Source organism: Staurois parvus, unplaced genomic scaffold, assembly GCF_062004578.1.
Source record: "Staurois parvus isolate SC_StPar_1 unplaced genomic scaffold, SC_StPar_1.0 ptg000917l, whole genome shotgun sequence".
Taxonomy (NCBI): domain Eukaryota; kingdom Metazoa; phylum Chordata; class Amphibia; order Anura; family Ranidae; genus Staurois; species Staurois parvus.
The window spans coordinates 1,407,034-1,430,247 of NW_028318713.1; the positions used below are offsets into that span (position 1 = coordinate 1,407,034).

The 23,214-nt window shown below is 43.2% G+C and overlaps 1 protein-coding gene across 8 annotated transcripts in view; it reads left to right on the top strand.

Moving 5' to 3' along the window:
• DAB1 (DAB adaptor protein 1) overlaps window positions 1-23,214 on the top strand; it is a 1,130,661-nt gene that overhangs the window by 905,633 nt on the left and 201,814 nt on the right. The window lies entirely within an intron of this gene.

Below are 23,214 nucleotides of genomic sequence, written 5' to 3' on the forward strand. Positions count from 1 at the left end.
TTCCTTCCTTTCCTTCCTTCCTTCCTTTCCTTTCCTTTCCTTTCCTTTCCTTTCCTTTCCTTTCCTTTCCTTTCTTTCTTTCTTTCTTTCTTTCTTTCTTTCTTTCTTTCCTTTCTTTCTTTCTTCTCCTTCTTTCCTTTCTTACTTTCTTTCCTTTTCTTTCTTTCTTTCTTTCTTTCCTTTCCTTTCCTTCCTTCCTTTCCTTTCTTTCTTTCCTTTCTTTCTTTCTTTCTTTCTTTCCTTTCTTTCCTTCTTTCTTCCCTTCCTTTCCCTTCCTTCCTTCCTTCCTTTCTTTCTTTCTTTCTTTCTTTCTTTCTTTCTTTCCTTTCCTTTCCTTTCCTTTCCTTTCCTTTTCTTTCCTTTTCTTTCCTTTCCTTTTCTTTCCTTTCTTTCCTTTCTTTCTTTCCTTTCTTCTCCTTTCTTTCTTTTCTTTCTTTCTTACTTTCTTTCTTCTCCTTCTTTCCTTTCTTTTTTCTCGTTCCTTTCTTTCTCTTTCTTTCCTTCCTATTTCCCTTCTTCTTTCCTTATGTCTTTCTCTGCCTAACTCTTTCTTTCTTTCTTTCTTTCTTTTTTCCTGCTTCTTTCTTTATGTCCTTCTCTGCTTAATTATTTCTATCTTGCTTGCTCTGCTTCTTACCTTTCTCTCTTTCCTTCCTTCCTTGTTATTACCATGCTTTCCTTATGTCTTTCCCTGCTTAATTATTTATTTATTTCTTGCTCTGCTTCTTATCTTTCTTTTTCTTTCTTTCTCTTCTTTTTTCTTTCTTTCTTTCTTTCTTTCTTTCTTTCTTTCTTTCTTTCTTTCTTTCTTTCTTTCTTTCTTTCTTTCTTTCTTTCTTTCTTTCTTTCTTTCTTTCCTTCTTTCTTTCTCTTTCCTTCCTTCTTACCTTTCCAACAGATGGTTAATTCCTTTTCCTTTCCCTTCCCTTTCCTTTCCTTTTCTCTAAATGTGAAACCCTACCTTCCCTTGATTTCTTTTTTCCTTTTAATCCTTTCTTTTTCAGCAGGTGTTCTGGAAATTCTTAACAGATTTGAAGAGCTATTGCTGTGTCCTTCCTTCCCTCTTTCCTTTGTCTTGCTATCCATCTTTTCTTTTAAAATACACTTCCATTTATGCTTTTCTTGTGCTCATTTCAGAAAGGTTTCAGAAAAACAATTTACGTCTGTACCGTGAGTAGCTTGTGATGTGTATAGACCTGCAGGATATCAGATTACACACACACAGCTGAATGTCCCAGGGAAGAGACACACTTCTCCCTTCTAGCAGAAAAAGTGCCTATCTAGGCTTTCTGTCCACAGGAACAGACAATAAGCTGCGGGGCTAGTGTTGAGCTTTCTTATTATCTTCATGTATTTATTTTTTCTTGTAAACAATGATTACAAAAATTAAAAGTGGACACAAAAAATGACTTTATAAATGCAACCATTCAAATAAAAAAAAATTATTAAAAGTGAATAAAACTATGAAAATCACACCTTAATAAAATAGTACAGCTACTATTAAAATCTGTCCCGTGATATATATGTGTGATTTTGCAGTTCCTGGTTGAGATCCCGGTGCGCCGCTTCTGCTGTGTTTAGTCACAGCGGAAGTCGATCAGCATGTACCGGCCAATGGATGACCACCAGCGCATGCTGATCAACGAGGAAAGAGACAGAACACAGCTCTGCCCATGTAAACAAGGCAGAGCTGTGTCCCGTCAGTGGCGATGTGCTGGATTCTGTTTCCCTGCAAAGCAGGGAATAAAATTCAGCACATTCCCTAGTAAAAACACCACATAGTAAACTCAAAATCACTGGTTAGGCACACAGTTAACCCTTTGATCACCTTAGATCAGGGGTAGGCAACCTGCGGCTCTCCAGCTGTTGCAGGACTACAAGTTCCATCATGCCTCTGCAAGTCATAGCTGTAACTGTCAGTTTTGTAAAGTTGCAATGCCTCATGGGAATTGTAGTTCCACAACAGCTAGAGAGCCCCAGGTTGCCTACCCCTGCCCTAGATGTCTAACCCCTTCCCAGTCAGCGTCATTAGTACAGTGACAATGTATATTTTTGGCACTGATCACTGTATTAGTGTCACTGGTTCCAACAAAGTGTAAGTTAGTGTCAGATTGTCCGCCGCAATATTGCAGTCCCACTTTAAGTCACTGATTTCCGCCATTACTAGTATAAAAAAAAAATCCAGTATATATACCACAGTTTGTAGACGCTATAACGTTTGCGCAAACCAATCAATATACATTTATTTGTATTTTTTTTTACCAAAAATATGTAGCAGAATACTTATTTTACATAAATTTAGATTTTAAATTTTTTTTTATTGAATATGTTTTATAGCAGAAAGTAAAAATATATATATATTTTCTTTTCAATATTGTTTTTTTTAGTTTATAGTGCAAAAAAAAAAAAAAGCAGTGGTGATCAAGCATCACCAAAAGAAAACTCTATTTGTTGGAAAAAATGTCATTTATGTACAGCGTTGAATGACCGCACAATTTGTAAAGTAGCGGAAAAAATGGCCTGGTTATGAAGGGTGGTAGGTAAAACTTCTGGAGGTCAAATGGTTAACCTTTTGGCGCCGGCCGCACGCAAATGTGCGGCCTCTCGGTGTCTGGGCCTTGATGCCGAGCGGCCGCACATTTGCATGCAATTAAGAAAAACATGTGCTGAGAGTGCGTGCCCTGCGCGCTCCCAGCACACGTCTGGTACTCGCGCAAAGGTCTCGATCTCCTCTTTCGATTGGGACCTTTCTCAATCATGTAACGGCGTGTTATGGCGGTCACATGACCCTAAACCCCGCCCACCTCCCGACTTCTGAAACCCTTAAAGGGCCAGGAGGCGCCGGCGCCAAGGGGTTAAACAGCTTGTTCCTTCCAGAGACAATTGATAGTGTTTAATATCAATAAATCAGTAAATATTAAGTAATATGTTTATGTCCTACTGTCAGCTCCATCTAGTGACCATAATGAGGTATTTTCCTGAAATGACACAACTCGGAAAATACCATATTACGGCCACTAGATGGAGTTGATGATCAGAGGAAATAAACATATTAGACACATTACAGGGAACATTTGCATCAAACGTGTGAATGCTGTGCCATCAGTAGACACCCGAGCAGGGGCGGACTGACTATTTGGAAACTCGGGCACTGCCCGAGGGCCCGGGGTCAGTAGGGGGCCCCATGAGATGCCCCTGGTACCTTTTTCATAGGCATTTTTGAGTTTGGGCAAGGACACAGGGGCCCCATGATCCCCTATTGCTCGGGGGCCCCATAAGTTGTCAGTCTGCCCCTGCACCTGAGTATATTATTATTATTATTATTATACAGTATTTATAAAGCGCCGATAGTTCGCTCAGCGCTGTACAATACAAAGGGGGACAGAACATGTGACAGAACAATACCAATACAATGCAAAACATGAGGGGATCGAGGGCCCTGCTCTTTGGAGCTTACAATCTAGGAGGGGGGGGATAGTGGCACAGGAGGAGAAAGCTGTGGGGGATGGAGCGGTAGGAAGAGTGGAGGAGGTCGGCAAGTTAGCAGGGGGTGGGGTAGGCTTCCCTGAAGAGGTGGGTTTTCAGGGTGCGCCTAAAGGAGAGGAGAGTAGGTGATAATCTGATGGGTTGGGGCAGGGAATTCCAGAGGATGGGTGACACCCTGGAGAAGTCCTGGAGGCGGGCATGGGAGGAGGAGACCAGGGAACTAGAGAGAAGGAGGTTTTGTGAGGAGCGGAGTGTGCGTGTTGGGCGGTACTTGGATATTAGGTCGGTGATGTAGTTCGGGGCAGTATGGTGGACGGCTTTGTACGTCAGTGTTAGGATTTTGAATTTGATCCGTTGTGCAATCGGAAGCCAGTGGAGGGATTGGCAGAGGGGGGTGGAGGCCAGTGGAGGGATTGGCAGAGGGGGGTGGCGGAGATGGAGCGGTTGGAAAGGTGAATGAGTCTGGCAGCCGTATTCAGGATGGACTGAAGCGGGGATAGCCAGCGGCGAGGCAGGCCAGTGAGGAGGGAGTTGCAGTAGTCGAGTCGTGATATGATAAGGGAGTGGATGAGCTGTTTAGTGGTTTCTGGGGTTAGGAACGTGCGGATTTTGGTATGTTGCGGAGGTGGAGTCTGCATGTTGCGGAGGTGGAGTCTGCATGTTGCGGAGGTGGAGTCTGCATGGGTTTGTTAAAGATTGGACTTGGGGCTGGAAGGATAGGTTGGAGTCCAGAATGACACCCAGTACTCTGGCCTGCGGGGCGGGTTTGATGGTGGCGTTGTTGGACATGATGGAGAAGTCAATGGGGGGTGGTGTCCGGGCTGGGGGGAAGACAATAAACTCGGTTTTGGAGAGGTTCAGTTTAAGGAAGTGGAGCGACATCCAGTCTGATATGTCGCTCAGTAGGTGTGTGATTCGGGCGGAGACCGAGGGGGTGAGGTGGGGGGTTGAGAGATAGATTTGTGTGTCGTCGGCATAGAGGTGGTAGTTGAAGCCGTGAGAGTGTATGAGTTGGCCAAGGAAGGAGGTGTAGATGGAGAAGAGAAGGGGCCCGAGGACAGAGCCTTGAGGGACCCCAAGGCATCAGGATATTCCTGTGTTTTTAACTGTTCACCTTACATATCAGTCTGCTGAGCTTTACCGCCACTCGACTGTAATGGACTCATAAGCATACCATAGCTCACAATCCACATGGACATGGATGCACGAAACATCCGCCATTGTGCGCGGCCTGCGAATATTATTCTAAAATGTGTTATTGTTTATTATTATACCTCAATTAAACATGTCATCTAGAAAACAAAGAATTTTCTTCTTAATGAAGTATATTTAAGTCCATTTATTCATGTCATTATCTGATTATCCGGGGAGCTGAGGATGTATTCTTATTAGGCTGTGCTCCTCTCCTCCCAGCATCCCCAATTAACGATCCTCTTTAACGAGCGCAGACGTGGCAGCGCTTCTTTAATGTAGTGACTAATTACTTGCTGCTTATAAAATATACAACCTGATGATTTCTGTGCTAGTTATCGAGGTGTGAATCGGTGTGACCCCGCAATGTTGCTTGTGTTGTCCGCGCTAATTGGTGTTGGGATGCCGCCTTGGGAATAATAATTGGCAGATTTTATTAGTTCTCATCAGCAGCTGGATGTGCGATCCTCTACAAATTATTAGAACTTTAGCCGCACGCATCCGCAGATGGAAGCAATTCTTTGCTTTTCAGCGAGAGTGGAACGCGGCTTTTTATAAGACCAACAATATGTTACAAATAGAATTTTACTCGGCAAACATAACTCATCTCTAAAGGAAAACTGGCAGTTGTGTCCTTGTGGGCTGGAAACTTTTTTTTTTTTACAGAGTTTAAGAATTTTTCTTAAGTACATCCTGTAGTTAATTAACTCCTTCCTGCCAGCACAGAGGTGTGCTTTATTCTGCGCTGCCATATATATGCATCACTGTGTTGTGCTGGGAACATGCTGTATTGCACCCCTCAGTTTTGTTACCGGTCATATTGCAACAATTAGGAGCCAATAGGACAGGTTCCCAATCACGTAATTATTGCCAATGAGATCACATCTTCCTTCCTTCCTTTCATCCTTCCTTCCTCACCTTCATCCCTTCCTTTCTTACTTCTTTCCAAGCTTTTTTCTTCCTTCCTTCCTTCCTTCCTTCCCCCCTTCCCCCTTCCTTTCTTCCTTCATTACTTCTTTCCTTCCTTCCTTCCTTCCTTCCTTCCTCCTTCCCTCCCTCCCTTCTTTCCTTCCTTCCTTCCTCCTTCCCTCCCTCCCTTCCTTCCTCTCTCCCTTCCTTCCCTTCTTCTTCCTTCTCTTCCTTTTTTCCTTCATTACTTCTTTCCAAGCTTTTGCTTTCCTTCCTCCCTTCCTTTCTTCCTCCCTCCCTCCCTTCCTCTCTCCCTTCCTTCCTTTCCTCCTTCTTCCTTCCCTTCCTTTCTCCCTTCGTTACTTCTTTCAAAGCTTTTTCCTTCCTTCCTTCCTTCCTTCCTTCCTCCCTCCCTCCCTTCCTCTTTCCCTTCCTTCCTTCTTCCTACCCTTCCTTTCTTCCTTCGTTACTTCTTTCCAAGCTTTTTCCTTCCTTCCTTCCTTCCTTCCTTCCTTCCTTCCTTCCTTCCTTCCTTCCTTCCTTCCTTCCCTTCCCTTCCCTTCCCTTCCCTTCCCTTCCTTTCCCTTCCCTTCCCTTCCTTCCTGCCTTCCTTCCTTCCTCCCTTCCTTCCTTATTCCTTCCTTCCTCCCTTCCTTCTTTCTTCTCTCCCTTCCTTTCTTCCTTCGTTACTTCTTTCCAAGCTTTTTCCTTCCTTCCTTCCTTCCTTCCTTCCTTCCTTCCTTCCTTCCTTCCAGCAGGCATGGTGGTAAATCTTCATTCTCTTGAAGTGCTGTGGCAGTGTCCTTCCTTCTCTCCCTCTATTTTCTTTCTATCCACCTTTCTTAAAATAAAATCCAATCCTGGGCTGTGTTCAGTTCTGATGCTGAATTACAGGGATAAGGAAAATATCCTTTGCAGATCAAGGGAGCTCAACAATATTTCCTTCAATGGCACTAGAATTGTGCTTTTTTAGATTTTTCCTCCAAGTTCCTTCTTTAGCAATTGACACCCCAGTATTCTATGATATACCCAGAAAAACTCTATGTAGTGGTTGACAATACTGGATATTACCAATAGAAGACCTAGCACCTCCTATGCATGTACCTCGAATTCTGTTCAGTTCTGACATTGATGGGGCCTTAATGGATGGGATGATCATTTTCATCATATAGACCAGTCATCTCCAAAATGTAGTCTCGGGGCCAGATGTGGCCCTTTGCTTGCCTTTATCCAGCCCTTGGGGAACTATTCCTCCAACTCACACCAACAATGAAGCACCATTCCTTCCACTGACACCAACAATGAGACAGTATTCCTCTCACTGACACCAACAATTGGACACTATTCCTTCAACTGACACCAGTGATGGGGCACTATTCCTCCCACTGACACCAATGATGGGGCACTATTCCTCCCACTGACACCAATGATGGGACACTATTCCTCCCATTTTTACAGAGTTTAAGAATTTTTCTTAAGTACATCCTGTAGTTAATTAACTCCTTCCTGCCAGCACAGAGGTGTGCTTTATTCTGCGCTGCCATATATATGCACTGTGTTGTGCTGGGAACATGCTGTATTGCACCCCTCAGTTTTGTTACCGGTCATATTGCAACAATTAGGAGCCAATAGGACAGGTTCCCAATCACGTAATTATTGCCAATGAGATCACATCTTCCTTCCTTCCTTTCATCCTTCCTTCCTCACCTTCATCCCTTCCTTTCTTACTTCTTTCCAAGCTTTTTCTTCCTTCCTTCCTTCCTTCCTTCCCCCCTTCCCCCTTCCTTTCTTCCTTCATTACTTCTTTCCTTCCTTCCTTCCTTCCTTCCTTCCTTCCTCCTTCCCTCCCTCCCTTCTTTCCTTCCTTCCTTCCTCCTTCCCTCCCTCCCTTCCTTCCTCTCTCCCTTCCTTCCCTTCTTCTTCCTTCTCTTCCTTTTTTCCTTCATTACTTCTTTCCAAGCTTTTGCTTTCCTTCCTCCCTTCCTTTCTTCCTCCCTCCCTCCCTTCCTCTCTCCCTTCCTTCCTTTCCTCCTTCTTCCTTCCCTTCCTTTCTCCCTTCGTTACTTCTTTCAAAGCTTTTTCCTTCCTTCCTTCCTTCCTTCCTTCCTTCCTCCCTCCCTCCCTTCCTCTCTCCCTTCCTTCCTTCTTCCTACCCTTCCTTTCTTCCTTCGTTACTTCTTTCCAAGCTTTTTCCTTCCTTCCTTCCTTCCTTCCTTCCTTCCTTCCTTCCTTCCTTCCTTCCTTCCTTCCTTCCCTTCCCTTCCCTTCCCTTCCCTTCCTTTCCCTTCCCTTCCCTTCCCTTCCTGCCTTCCTTCCTTCCTCCCTTCCTTCCTTATTCCTTCCTTCCTCCCTTCCTTCTTTCTTCTCTCCCTTCCTTTCTTCCTTCGTTACTTCTTTCCAAGCTTTTTCCTTCCTTCCTTCCTTCCTTCCTTCCTTCCTTCCTTCCTTCCTTCCTTCCTTCCAGCAGGCATGGTGGTAAATCTTCATTCTCTTGAAGTGCTGTGGCAGTGTCCTTCCTTCTCTCCCTCTATTTTCTTTCTATCCACCTTTCTTAAAATAAAATCCAATCCTGGGCTGTGTTCAGTTCTGATGCTGAATTACAGGGATAAGGAAAATATCCTTTGCAGATCAAGGGAGCTCAACAATATTTCCTTCAATGGCACTAGAATTGTGCTTTTTTAGATTTTTCCTCCAAGTTCCTTCTTTAGCAATTGACACCCCAGTATTCTATGATATACCCAGAAAAACTCTATGTAGTGGTTGACAATACTGGATATTACCAATAGAAGACCTAGCACCTCCTATGCATGTACCTCGAATTCTGTTCAGTTCTGACATTGATGGGGCCTTAATGGATGGGATGATCATTTTCATCATATAGACCAGTCATCTCCAAAATGTAGTCTCGGGGCCAGATGTGGCCCTTTGCTTGCCTTTATCCAGCCCTTGGGGAACTATTCCTCCAACTCACACCAACAATGAAGCACCATTCCTTCCACTGACACCAACAATGAGACAGTATTCCTCTCACTGACACCAACAATTGGACACTATTCCTTCAACTGACACCAGTGATGGGGCACTATTCCTCCCACTGACACCAATGATGGGGCACTATTCCTCCCACTGATACCAATGATGGGGCACTATTCCTCCCACTGACACCAATGATGGGACACTTGTCCTCTCACTAATACCAATGATGGGGCACTATTCCTTCCACTGACACCAATGATGGGACACTATTCCTCCCACTGACACCAATGATGGGACACTATTCCTCCCACTGACACCAATGATGGGGCACTATTCCTCCCACTGACACCAATGATAAACCATTATTCCTCCCACTAACATCAACAGTGGGTCACTATTCCTCCTTCTACTGACCACAGACATTATGCCATTATTTTTACTCTCTCTGGCCACCAAGCCTGAGGACTTTACATTCACTGATGCTGAGCATTTTCTACTCCAACTGGTGACCTTTCGCACCTCCCCCCCCCAATGTCTGAAGGACAGTAAACTGGTCCTTTGTTTGGAAAGTTTGGAGACCCCCTGATCTATGACATACTCAGCAAAACTTTGTGTGGTGGTTGACAACAATACTGGATGTTACCAATAGAAGATCTAGCGCCTCCTGTGCTTGTACCGCCAATTCCGTTGGGTTCGACACCGATGGTGTCATGGCGGATGGGATGAATCACTCTCATTCTATAGATGCTGAGAAGGAATAATAACCATCGCCTCGTTACCTCTCTATAAATGATATTTGTTCGCTTTATAACGTCTGTTCTACTTGATAGATTGTAAGCTCCCAGGATCAGGGCCCTCCTATCCCTCTTGTATTGAGCTGTATTGTCTCCCGTTATATTGCACAGCGCTGAGCAAACTGTTGGCGCCATAAATCCTGTATAATAATAATAATAATAATAATATAAATCCTGTATAATAATAATAATAATATAAATCCTGTATAATAATAATAATGTATCGATGAGCAAAGTACAAATGTCTCTCGGGAATACAATCGTGTAAACATTGTATCTTTTTTTATCTATTTATGGCCAAGCTCATTACACAGCATTTTGGGGAAAGCGGAAATGATTATCAGAAAGATCATCTTGATTTTTGTTTTTAATTATTATTATTATATATTTTATTACATTTTCTTTTTTTTAAATACACTACAAAAGTCATATATTCTTAAAAAAAAAAAAGATTGTGTTGAATTTTTCCTAGGTGTTAAGTACAGCACATTGACAGGCTTAATGAACAGACATCTGTCAAACTTCCTACCAGCAGTTCAGAAGAGGTAAACCGTGCCGACTTGCCCGTGAAGTTGAAAGCTGCGCCGTCGGTTGTAGGCTTTTTTTTTTTTTTTTTTTCGACTGAACACCCTTACCCCATATGTTTGACATTTCACAGAAAACGTGTTTTTATTGCATGCCAGAATCAGGAGATGAAAATAACGTTTGTTTCAAGCTTATGTGGCGCATTAATTGCTGCACATTATGGCAACCGGGCATGTGAAATGCTGGTACGTTCCCGCCTAGATAAATTAGGCGCAGTATTTTTAGAGGCAGGAACTCCATTTACATACAAATAGTTCTTGAAAATCACAGTGAAAAAAAAAATAATTTCTGAAAGGATTTAAGGAATTTAGTTTTTTTCATGACCTTTGCATAAGCCCAACCCATAAGAATGTCAATAAACCTAAACGACATAAAAACAGGAGGAATAAATTGTAAGATTTTTGTGACATTTTGGCCAAATATATTGGAGTCAATGGGGAAAAATATAAAAAAATAACTTACAAAATGCTCCTGAAAAGAATGGGGGTAATCACAGTAAGAAAAAAAATATTTCTGATAATGTATTAACCTCCCTGGCGGTCTGATTCTTTCCGATTTTTTGTGCTGAAAGCGGTACATTTTTTTGCATGGAAATATGTAGTTTTTTATTGTAGGCCTGTAATTTTTAGGAATAACTCACTGAAATCTGTCTGAACAAGAGTCTAGTAAACATCCCGGGTAGGATAAAACTTGAAACACAAAATCATAAATTATAATTTAATAAATAATCATAAAAAATAATAATATAATAACAATAAATTCAATTCAATAATGTAATCAAACCAAAAACACTGAAATATGAAATACAGAGGCAAATTCGCACATCGCTGAGCACATCGCAGAATCGTTTTCAGTGTCTGATGAGGAATTTCCCCCACGAATCATTATCACTCAATTCTGCAAGTGGTTCTGATTTACTATCGCTGTTCTCTAGCCGGTCTAAAACCGCGTCTGACCTAAAGGGACGCTTTTTGGACGCCATGGACGTTTCTCAGTTTCCAGGCAGAAAGAACAGTAAAAATGCAGGCAGGGCGCCGGACAAAGCACTCGGGACAAAATGTATGTGAAATGGGTTGAAACAGCAATGACAGCAAAAATGACATTTTTTAAAAATTTCAAATTTCCCGCCCGACATCACAGGGACCTGAACACAGAAGCCGGATGCCGGCATCGGCCGGAGGAGATGGCCGAAGACGCTGCAGGGGACACATCGTAGGAGCGAAGGACAAGGTAAGTGCTGCAGGGACCCCCTGAGCAACGCCGCATGGTAAGCCCGAGTGTAGCTCGGGGTTACCGGTTTTGGTATTGAAATTTTACCCCGAGCTACACTCGGGAATACCGCCAGGGGGGTTAAGGAATTGTCATTTTTCCAGGACCTTTTCCTAAGGCCAAGCTAACCCAACCCATAAGACTATCACTAAACCTAAAAGGGGTATCTAGACGCTATTTTTAAAATTTATTTTCCTCAAAATTGCAGCAAAAATTGGGAGATTTTGGTGAAATTTAAACATATTAGAGTTAATGTTCAGTTAGTAAGAAGTTTTAAAAATATATACAATGCCGCCCCAAACTACATAGCTGACCTGATACCCAAATACTACCCTACCCGTGCCCTCCGCTCCTCACAGGACCTCCTACTCTCTAGCTCCCTGGTCTCCTCCTCCCACAACCGATTGCAGGACTTCTCCAGGACTTCCCCCCATCCTCTGGAACTCACTACCCCAGTCCATCGGTCTGTCGCCTAGCCTCCTCACCTTCAGGCGCACCCTGAAAACCCTCCTCTTTAGGGAAGCCTACCCCACCCTCACCTAACACCCGACCTCACCTAACAACTGACCTCACCTAACAACTAACCTCCTCCACTCCTCCCACCACTCCATCTCCCACAGCCATCTCCTCCTGTACCACCTCCCCCTCCCTCCTAGATTGTAAGCTCGAAAGAGCAGGGCCCTCAAACCCCTCGTGTATTGTATTGTTACTGTCTTGTCTCATGTTCTGTCCCCCTTTCTACTGTACAGCGCTGAGCATAGCCTTTGGCGCTATATAAATACTGTATAATAATAATATATACTATATATTAGGTAATGATTTTGTTCTTTTACCTGTGTTTACATGAAAAATAGTTAATAAAAAGTCTGGTAATTAACAGTTAATAAAAAGTAAAAAAATAAATAAAAACAAATAATAATAATAATAATAATAAAATTATATATATATAGAGGGGCTGGAGAAAATCATGTAAACACAGGTAAAAGAACAAAATCATTACCTAATATGGCGTGCCTTTGGCATCCGAGACGGCCTGAATTCTCCTGGGAGTTGACAAATATAAGTCTTGGATGGTGGATAATGGAATCTGATTCCACTCTTCATGTCAAAAATCGTTCCAGCCCTCGCAGAGATACCGGAGGCAGAAAACGAACCTGAACCTTGTTCTTCAGAATTGACCGTAGTGGTTCTCTGACACTGAGGTCTAGCAACTGTGGTGCCCAGGAAAGGTGCAAGACTTTGTCTGCGTGCTCGTCAAACCACAATCTGACAAGACCAGCTGTGGGAATCTGAACATTATCGTCTTTGTAAATGGCGCTGTCATTGGGAAACAATGTCTGTACCATGGGGTGCACATGGTTGGCCATAGTCGCTGGAAGTGACTCTACCATCCAAGGTGATGATGGGGCCTGCAGAATACCAAGATATGACTGCCCAAACCATGATTGCACCGACACCATACTTTACCGTTGCCTCAAGACAGTCCTGGTGGTAAGCTTGACACGTAAACACGCCTGGTGGTTGGGAACAGTGTGAAGTTCGATTCATTGTCCTCGAATTATGGGTGTTGCAGCACTCTCTCCTCTTCTGAGCATTAATATCGGTCACTAGTGGTTTGGCCATTGCAGCTCGCCTCTGAATGCTCTGCTTATGGAGATCCCTCCGCACAGTTTTTGTGGACAAGGGCTTTGGAAGACTGAGATTGGTCACAGCTTGTCACATGGTACAAGGCTGTTGTGAATAGCCCTGTACCATGTGATCTCTGTGATCATTCACAGATTTCACACGTAGTAAGCAATGATGTCAGAAGTGACATCTTGCTTACTACTCTTCATGTGATCATTGATTGGCCAATCGGCGATCACATGAATCGGGACCTCACACAGAGGTCCCGTCCGACGATCGGTGTTCCACTGTGTCCAGAGGACACCCAGGGAGCGCGCACAAGCAGGGAAGCGGGGAGGACGTTTATAAATGGCCATTATATATAAAAGGCGTTTTTTCACCAATATCTGGTGAGTGTGGTATGGTATTTGAGCACTATTTCGGTGGAAACACGGGTCAAAATTTTTTCTGGAAAAAATAATTTTTATGAATATTTTTTTTTAGTTTTCACTTTATTGATTTGGAGTGGGACTTATTAATTTTCATTTTTTATTATTATTTATTTAATTTTTTACTGGAGTGTATATTTATTTATATATCTGCGCTGTTTTGATGTCTTATATCAGTTTATAAATGGCCATTATATATAAAAGGCGTTTTTTTCACCAATATCTGGTGAGTGCGGTGTGGTATTTGAGCACTATTTCGGTGGAAACACGGGTCAAAATTTTTTCTGGAAAAAAGGACTTTTATGAATATATTTTTTTAGTTTTCACTTTATTGATTTGGAGTGGGACTTATTAATTTTCATTTTTTATGAATTATTATTTATTTCATTTTTCACTGGAGTGTATATTTATTTATATATCTGCGCTGTTTTGATGTCTTATATCAGTTTATAAATGGCCATTATATATAAAAGACGTTTTTTTCACCAATATCTGGTGAGTGCGGTGTGGTATTTGAGCACTATTTCGGTGGAAACACGGGTCAAAATTTTTTCTGGAAAAAATAATTTTTATGAATATATTTTTTTAGTTTTCACTTTACTGATTTGGAGTGGGATTTATTAATTTTCATTTTTTTTATTAATATTTATTTAATTTTTCACTGGTGTGTATATTTATTTATATATCTGCGCTGTTTTGCTGTCTTATATCAGTTTATAAATGGCCATTATATATAAAAGGCGTTTTTTTCACCAATATCTGGTGAGTGCGGTGTGGTATCTGAGCACTCTTTCGGTGGAAACACGGGTCAAATTTTTTTCTGGAAAAAAGGACTTTTATGAATATATTTTTTTAGTTTTCACTTTATTGATTTGGAGTGGGACTTATTAATTTTCATTTTTTATGAATTATTATTTATTTCATTTTTCACTGGAGTGTATATTTATTTATATATCTGCGCTGTTTTGATGTCTTATATCAGTTTATAAATGGCCATTATATATAAAAGGCGTTTTTTTCACCAATATCTGGTGAGTGCGGTGTGGTATTTGAGCAATATTTCGGTGGAAACACGGGTCAAAATTTTTTCTGGAAAAAATAATTTTTATGAATATTTTTTTTTAGTTTTCACTTTATTGATTTGGAGTGGGACTTATTAATTTTCATTTTTTATTATTATTTATTTATTTTTTTACTGGAGTGTATATTTATTTATATATCTGCGCTGTTTTGATGTCTTATATCAGTTTATAAATGGCCATTATATATAAAAGGCGTTTTTTTCACCAATATCTGGTGAGTGTGGTGTGGTATTTGAGCACTATTTCGGTGGAAACACGGGTCAAATTTTTTTCTGGAAAAAAGGACTTTTATGAATATATTTTATTTTTTTAGTTTTCACTTTATTGATTTGGAGTGGGATTTATTAATTTTCATTTTTTATTATTATTTATTTAATTTTTCACTGGTGTGTATATTTATTTATATATATCTGCGCTGTTTTGATGTCTTATATCAGTTTATAAATGGCCATTATATATAAAAAGCGTTTTTTTTTACCAATATCTGGTGAGTGCGGTGTGGTATCTGAGCACTCTTTCGGTGGAAACACGGGTCAAATTTTTTTCTGGAAAAAAGGACTTTTATGAATATATTTTTTTAGTTTTCACTTTATTGATTTGGAGTGGGACTTATTAATTTTCATTTTTTATTATTATTTATTTAATTTTTCACTGGTGTGTATATTTATTTATATATCTGCGCTGTTTTGATGTCTTATATCAGTTTATAAATGGCCATTATATATAAAAGGCTTTTTTTTACCAATATCTGGTGAGTGCGGTGTGGTATCTGAGCACTATTTCGGTGGAAACACGGGTCAAAATTTTTTCTGGAAAAAAGGACTTTTATGAATATATTTTTTTAGTTTTCACTTTATTGATTTGGAGTGGGACTTATTAATTTTTATTTTTTATTCATTATTATTTATTTAATTTTTCACTGGTGTGTATATTTATTTATATACCTGTGCTTTTCTGTCTTATATGAGTTTATAAATGGCCACCCGCTCCTGCGCTGCTCCTGTCCAGCCGTACGGGAAATGGTTAATATTGACACTGTTGTAATGCTTTATTTTTTCTCAATAAAAATATTATGGAAAAAAAAAATGAAATGGAATAAACCAAGCTTTCATAATAACGTCCCCCCCCCAAAAAACTACATTTTTAAAACACTTTTTACCTAAATGGTTCAATGAGCAAAGTGGAGAAATTTCACCATCAATGAAGTTCACAATGAAATCTGTTTTACAGAAAGCCCTTGTGATGACCTACGAGGACATGTTTGTCTACTTAGAATATTTATTTCCATCCCGATTCTAAGCACCGGCCCCCCCGAGCATATTAATGAGTTCCCCGGCTCCCCGTCATGTTCTCTCCATTCCTGCAGTTAAACACAACAGCTTCCATTGCCAGGTCATGTCTTGGCGCCCAACGGCAGACCTTAATTAATTTCCCCTCCCCCACCCAACAATTAATACAACATTCTATTAATTAAACATTTGTCTTCCGCAGGGAAAACTATCCATATTTCACACAGCAGTTATGTTAACACTTAATATTCCCCCCCCCCCCCCCACTGTCAATCCTTCAAGGAGACCCGATCCAGCGTGCCACGGTACTCCGTCCTTGACACCAATCCAGCAAATCTGTGCGACTTTCTGTTGAAGCAACTTCGTAGAGTTTACCATCTGCAGATCTCCAGCCATCTGCTTTAAAAGTCGTTATTTTTGTAAGCTGTTGCAATTTTATTTTTTTTTTCTTCAGCCCCGTTGAGTGGGTGGATAAGAATTTGACATGAAACTACATATGGTAGCACAACGGCATGACTAAAGATGAGCGAATTTCTGAAACGTCCGTTCTGGTTTTGGTTTAGCCGGGATTTTACCAAAATTTTTCGAACCTCTGAAATGTGGAATTTCCGATCTGGAAGTCTAATGAAAGTCAATAGGGATCTGAACCAGACTCCAAAAGACTGTGTATGAAGCAGGGGCGGACTGACAACTCATGGGGACCCCGGGCAATAGGGCATCATGGGGCCCCTGTGTCCTTGCCCACCCTCAAACCACACCCAAAAAAGCCTATGAAAGGTACAAGGGGCATCTCAGTCCGCCCCTGGTATGAAGGCTCAGTTATACGTGCGGTAGAGTGATCTGCGGTGAATCGCTCATCAGAGAGCCTTTGACAGGGGAGGAGGAATTATATCGCCTTTTCACCAGGGGCGGACTGACCATTTGGAAACTCGGGAACTGCCTGAGGGCCCGGGGTCAGTAGGGGGCCCCATGAGATGCCCCTGGTACCTTTTTCATAGGCTTTTTTGAGTTTGGGCAAGGACACAGGGGCCCCATGATCCCCTATTGCCTGGGGGCCCCATGAGTTGTCAGTCCGCCCCTGCTTTTCACTGCATGTTTTGACCCGTAAAAAGCCTGCACCACTATACCACAAGGGAGGGCATTGCGCATGGTTGTGGGGCAGTTGCGGCGCATCCCCATTCACTTTAATGGGTCACGTTCTGAGGCCCACCAAATGCTAAGCATCATATCTGCAGCATGTGTATACCCCTTGTTTGTTGCCTTAACCTCCCTGGCGGTATTCCCGAGCAGGGGCAGACTGACAACTCATGGGGCCCATGGGCAATAGGGGATCATGGGGCCCCTGTGTCCTTGCCCAAACTCAAAAAAGCCTATGAAAAAGGTACCAGGGGCATCTCATGGGGCCCCCTACTGACCCCGGGCCCTCGGGCAGTGCCTGAGTTTCCAAATGGTCAGTCCGCCCCTGTTCCCAAGTGTAGCTTGGGGTAAAGTTTCAGCACCACAAGCCGTAATCCCGAGCTACACTCGGGAATACACTGCAGCGTTGCTCCGGGATCTGTTCTTCACTTACCTTGTCCTGCGCTCCCGCGATGTCCCCCCTGCAGTGTCCCCGGCAATGTCCTCCGGCCGATGCCGGCATCTGTCTTCCGGGTTCCGTTCCCTGTGACGTCGGGCTGTACGGGGGACGGAACGGCGGGAAATTTAAAAATTTAAAAAGTGACATTCACTAAAATCACTAAAATCACATAGTATAACATTCCTGTATCAAACCATTTCACATACATTTTGTCCCGAGTGCTTTGTCCGGCTCCCTGCCTGCATTTTTATTGTTCTTTCTGCCTGGAAACTGAGAAACGTCCATGGCGTCCAAAAAGCGTCCCTTTAGGTCAGACGCGGTTTTAGACCGGCTAGAGAACAGCGATAGTAAATCAGAACCACTTGCAGAATTGAGTGATAATGATTGGTGGGGGAAATTCCTCATCAGACACTGAAAACGATTCTGCGACTTTGCTCAGCGATGTGCGAACTTGGCGCTATATTTAAAATGTCAGTGTTTTTGGTTTGATTACATTATTGAATTCAATTTATTATTATTATTTTTTATGATTATTTATTAAATTATAATTTATGATTTCGTGTTTCCAATTTTATCCTCCCCGGGATGTTTACTAGACTCTTGTTCGGACAGATTTCAGTGAGTTATTCCTAAAATTTACAGGCCTTCAATAAAAAAAACTACATATTTCCATGGAAAAAAATGTACCGCTTTGAGCACAGAAATACTGACATAATCAGAGGGCTAGGGAGGCTACGGGGGTGTGGTTGGGGGAGGGGGCGTTAAAAACATGGTTGAAGTATATGTTCCCCCTGCCCAGCCATTGATAAAAAAAAAGGTCCAGGATGGTTTAGGAAGCCCCTGACGGCCCTAAATGGCAAGATGATGGGGCAAAAAAATTAGCCCCAAGCTTTTCCTTAAGGGATGATCTAAATGTATGTGTTGCCATAACTATCGCAGTGCAGGGCAAGGCACGTTGCATTTGTTGATGCCTTGTACAGGGACGGACTGACCATTTGGAAACTCAGGCACTGCCCGAGGGCCCGGGGTCAGTAGGGGGCCCCATGAGATGCCCCTGGTACCTTTTTCATAGGCTTTTTTGAGTTTGGGCAAGGACACAGGGGCCCCATGATCCCCTATTGCCTGGGGGCCCCAAGAGTTGTCAGTCCGCCCCTGGCCTTGTAGTACTGGTTATATTCAATAGCACCTCAACACACTAGGGCACCACACATGCACTGCAACACATGCAATAACTGGAACATTGGGCTGCCTAATGCAAAAGTCTGTTGGGAATTACCATAAGAATTTACCACAGGGCATACCCATTGGGGGTCATGGGTTCGATTCCTGACCGTGGCGCCTCCTGCATGGAGTTTGCATGTTCTCCCTGTGCCTGCTTGGGTTTCTTCCGGGTGTTCCGGTTTCCTCCCACACTCCAAAGACATGCTGGTAGGTGAATTGGCTCCTGTCTAAATTGTCCTAGTTTTATCCCTGGCCATGCGGGATCTCCTGCATGGTGGGGGTTGGGGAAAGACCTGACAACCTACCCTGTAAAATAATTGCTAAGAGAATTCATGGAAAAAGTCACTTACGAGTGACGGTCCATGCAATCGCCAAGGGTCAGATACGACTGAATGGATAGATAGACAGACAGACAGTCAGACAGACAGACAGATAGTGCAAGAGCCTGCCTAATTGGATACAATTGAAAGTTTTGTTAGTTTGGCCTCTATATTATATTGTTTTTGGTAAATCTAAAGGAAAGATTCTCAAGAAAATTGTATAATGTATGGCCAGCCTTAGATGGAATTAATGAGATGCTGCAGAGAACGCTTAGGCTGGCCATACATTTTTCTTGAGAATTTTTGCTTTAGAGTTACCAAAAACCATATAATAGGAGGTCAAACCTAACAACACTTTCAATTGTATCCAATCAGGTGGGCTCTTGTGCTACATAGTTGAAGGTAAATCTAAAGGAAATTGGACAGAAATTGGACAGAAAACTGTATAGTGTATGGCCAGCCTTATGCAGGCTATAGACAGGTCGAAAATCGGCCGATTTTTTGGCCGAAAAAGAAATCGGCCGATTTCTGCACCGTTAGTGGGTTAATTGGTCGGCCGTTTTTTGGGGTTTTGGCACATTTTTTTTATCGGTCAAGTCGGAAAATTTGCGGCCAATTTTGATGATCGGCTGATTTTCCCGGCAATGATGGGCAAATCGGCCAATCGTTTTACTGATAAAAAATCTGCGCATGAGCCGTGACGTGCAAGAAGAGGAAAAAGAAGAAGAATTCCAGTCCGCTATTATATTTCATATAAAAAGTCTTGCGGTTGCAACAATATATCCATTTGTATCCAAATAAAACCATCTGTATCTGAAATGGATACAAATAGATACATTGTTGCAACAACAAGACTTTTTCATGTAAAATATAATAGCGGAGCTCTCTGCAAGGGACAGAAGTAATTATGGGGTTAAATGCCGGCCGTAGACGGGACGAAAATCTGTTTTTTTTACCGCTGGTGGTAATGTCGGCTGACTGAACGACCGATTTTTCATTTTTTTTTATAAAAAAAACAGCCGGTTTTCGGCCCGTTTATGGCCTGCATTAGGTGTGAACCTAGGGCCAGTGTCTGTCTGTCTTTCTTTTCCCTAGCCATTCTAATTTTTTTATTTAGGATTATTTTTATAAAATTTTAAATATTACAAAAGAAGAAAAGAAAAAAAAGAGCCATTTTTATGCTGTTTTTTTTTTTAACTTTGAACAAAAGTAAACTTTTTTGTTTTCTTTCTACCAATTTGTTTAATTTTTTATACTGATGATTTTTTTTTAATTTGTATCAATGCAATAATTATTATTTTGCCATCCGGGCACTCTGCTAGCGTCACATATTAACTTTCTCCCAGAGAAAGGATAAACCGCTCGTTAAATGTAATTACGCCCCATATTTTTGGGTGCAATTTCCCTTTAAGGCTAATTACAGCGGAGTTGAACAGACCAGTAGCAGGCAGTCACAACAGATTTGGGATGCAGCCAGCTTCCAGCACAGCAGCTAATTACACGGAGAGAGATTGCAAGGTGCTCATTAGTAAATGAGAATAAAGCGAATTGTTAGCGACGTCTGCGGAGTGAGCAGAACAAAAGACCTCGATATTTTTACCTTCACGGTCAGCAACTGTGCGACTCCCAAGGCTGCGGCCCCTCGCGGAGGGTTGCGGGTGGGCGAGCTGTCAGTCACTTAGCTGGAATTAATGAGATTGCTGAAGCTCCACTCTCCATGTTCAGAACCTCCTGACCAGGGGAAGACGAACTGTTCAGAACGAAAATGTTTAGGCAAAAGAACGCACCAGGGGTGTATTTACCACAAGGCAAACAAGGCATTTGCCTAGGGCGACATTTTTCAGGGGAACAATGCTGCCCCCCAAAAGAAGGGATGGAAGAAGGGACACGCAGCATGGGGAGCAGGTGGGATCTGAGAGAGGCTGCGGGCTGCTTGATGGTGTAGGCCAGGGGTAGGCAACCTGTGGCTCTCTAGCTGTTGTGGAACTACATTTCCCATGAGGCATTGCAAACATTACAAAACTGACAGTTACAGCTATGACTTGCAGAGGCATGATGGAACTTGTAGTCCTGTGGCTCTCTGGTTGCCTACCCCTGGTGTATACGAAGCCTGATGCTTGTTCCCGGGAAAGTCTGAGGCTGAGAAGGTGTCTTCTCTCTCGCTGGGGTGGTGGGGGGGTTGTCAGTGTTTGGGGGGTGGTGGTAGTGGAGGGCTCTCTTGGGTGTGGGGGGTGGTGGTGCTGGGGCGTTGTTGGTCAATGTCAGGCTCTCTTCATGGGGGAGGGGGGTGTTGGTCAGTGTCAGGGTTTCTCCGTGGGGGGGGCTATTTTTGTGTTGCCTAGAACAGCATGAAACCTAAATACACCACTGACCCTTACATGCAGAACACAGAATTAATTTGGTAAAAATGTGAAGCCTCTGAAGTTTCTTCAGTCACTTGTTACCCTTTATTCCAGCACTTGATGATGCCAATACAATAAATAATGATCTGCATGAAAATGTTGTGCCGTATAAAACATTTTTGGTGGATACATTGTATCTTTTTACAAAAACGTTTTTTAATTTCTCTTCCATTGAGGGACACAGCTTCAGATTAAGGTGCCAAGGGTTACACTGCCACCTACAGGACCAAACTGGAGCGCAGCCCCTAGAACAGTGTTTCTCAACCTTTTTTTCTACTCAAGGGTCACCCTTTACAACATGGGTGTCAAACTTCATTTCTTCGCGGGCCGTATCAGCATTATGGTTGCCCTCAAAGGGCCGGTTGTATCTGTAAGTTTAGATATCCAGAGCACCCCCACCCCCCATTACGTCAGATGTCAAGAATCCCACACCCTCCCTAACATCACCGTGCACCCCCTTTGGGGGCAGAGCTGGAAAGCAGAAAGTGCAGGGTCTGGAGGGGGACCAGAGGAGGAGTGGAGTCAGTTACCAGAGTCTGCTGAATGCTGAGACCGGGGGAGGCAGAGATGAGGGGGTGCTGCAGCTGCACTGAGAGGTGCAGGATTTGGCAGAGGAGTTCTATTCTCCTCTCTGCTGCTGACTGCTGAGACAAAGTGGGGGGAAAAGACAAGGGGGTGCCTGCAGGAGAGGTGCAAGGGCCACATGAAGTGGCCTGGAGGGCCTGATTCGGCTCGCGGGCCTTGTGTTTGACACCCGTGCTTTACAATGATGCACAATCTCGGGACACACTGGTCTAGAATGTAGTTTGAGATGCAGAGTCCAGTGGTCAGTAGTTTGGGTCATGTTCAAATCAGTGAGCAGTATGAAGTGAAAGGGAGGTCAGTGAGCTGTATATAGTGGCAGAATGGTCAGTGAGCTGTATATAGTGGCAGAATGGTCAGTGAGCAGTATGTAGTGGCAGGGTGGTCAGTGAGCAGTATGTAGTGGCAGGATGGTCAGTGAGCGGTATGTAGTGGCAGGGAGGTCAGTGAGCAGTATGTAGTGGCAGGGAGGTCAGTGAGCAGTATGAAGTGAAAGGGAGGTCAGTGAGCTGTATATAGTGGCAGAATGGTCAGTGAGCAGTATGTAGTGGCAGGGAGGTCAGTGAGCAGTATGTAGTGGCAGGATGGTCAGTGAGCGGTATGTAGTGGCAGGGAGGTCAGTGAGCAGTATGTAGTGGCAGGGAGGTCAGTGAGCAGTATGTAGTGGCAGGGAGGTCAGTGAGCAGTATGTAGTGGCAGGGAGGTCAGTGAGCAGTATGTAGTGGCAGGGAGGTCAGTGAGCAGTATGTAGTGGCAGGGAGGTCAGTGAGCAGTATGTAGTGGCAGGGTGGTCAGTGAGCAGTATGTAGTGGCAGGGAGGTCAGTGAGCAGTATGTAGTGGCAGGGAGGTCAGTGAGCAGTATGTAGTGGCAGGGTGGTCAGTGAGCAGTATGTAGTGGCAGGGAGGTCAGTGAGCAGTATGTAGTGGCAGGGAGGTCAGTGAGCAGTATGTAGTGGCAGGGAGGTCAGTGAGCAGTATGTAGTGGCAGGGTGGTCAGTGAGCAGTATGTAGTGGCAGGGAGGTCAGTGAGCAGTATGTAATGGCAGGGTGGTCAGTGAGCAGTATGTAGTGGCAGGGTGGTCAGTGAGCAGTATGTAGTGGCAGGGTGGTCAGTGAGCAGTATGTAGTGGCAGGGTGGTCAGTGAGCAGTATGTAGTGGCAGGGTGGTCAGTGAGCAGTATGTAGTGGCAGGGAGGTCAGTGAGCAGTATGTAGTGGCAGGGAGGTCAGTGAGCAGTATGTAGTGGCAGGGAGGTCAGTGAGCAGTATGTAGTGGCAGGGTGGTCAGTGAGCAGTATGTAGTGGCAGGGAGGTCAGTGAGCAGTATGTAGTGGCAGGATGGTCAGTGAGCAGTATGTAGTGGCGGGATAGGGCAGTAATAGTGGTAGGGCAGTCAGTGAGCAGTACGAGACTTTGATCCAGGGAGTGTAAAGTCGGATCAAAGCCGCATCAAAAGTCACATCAAAGTCACATCAAAG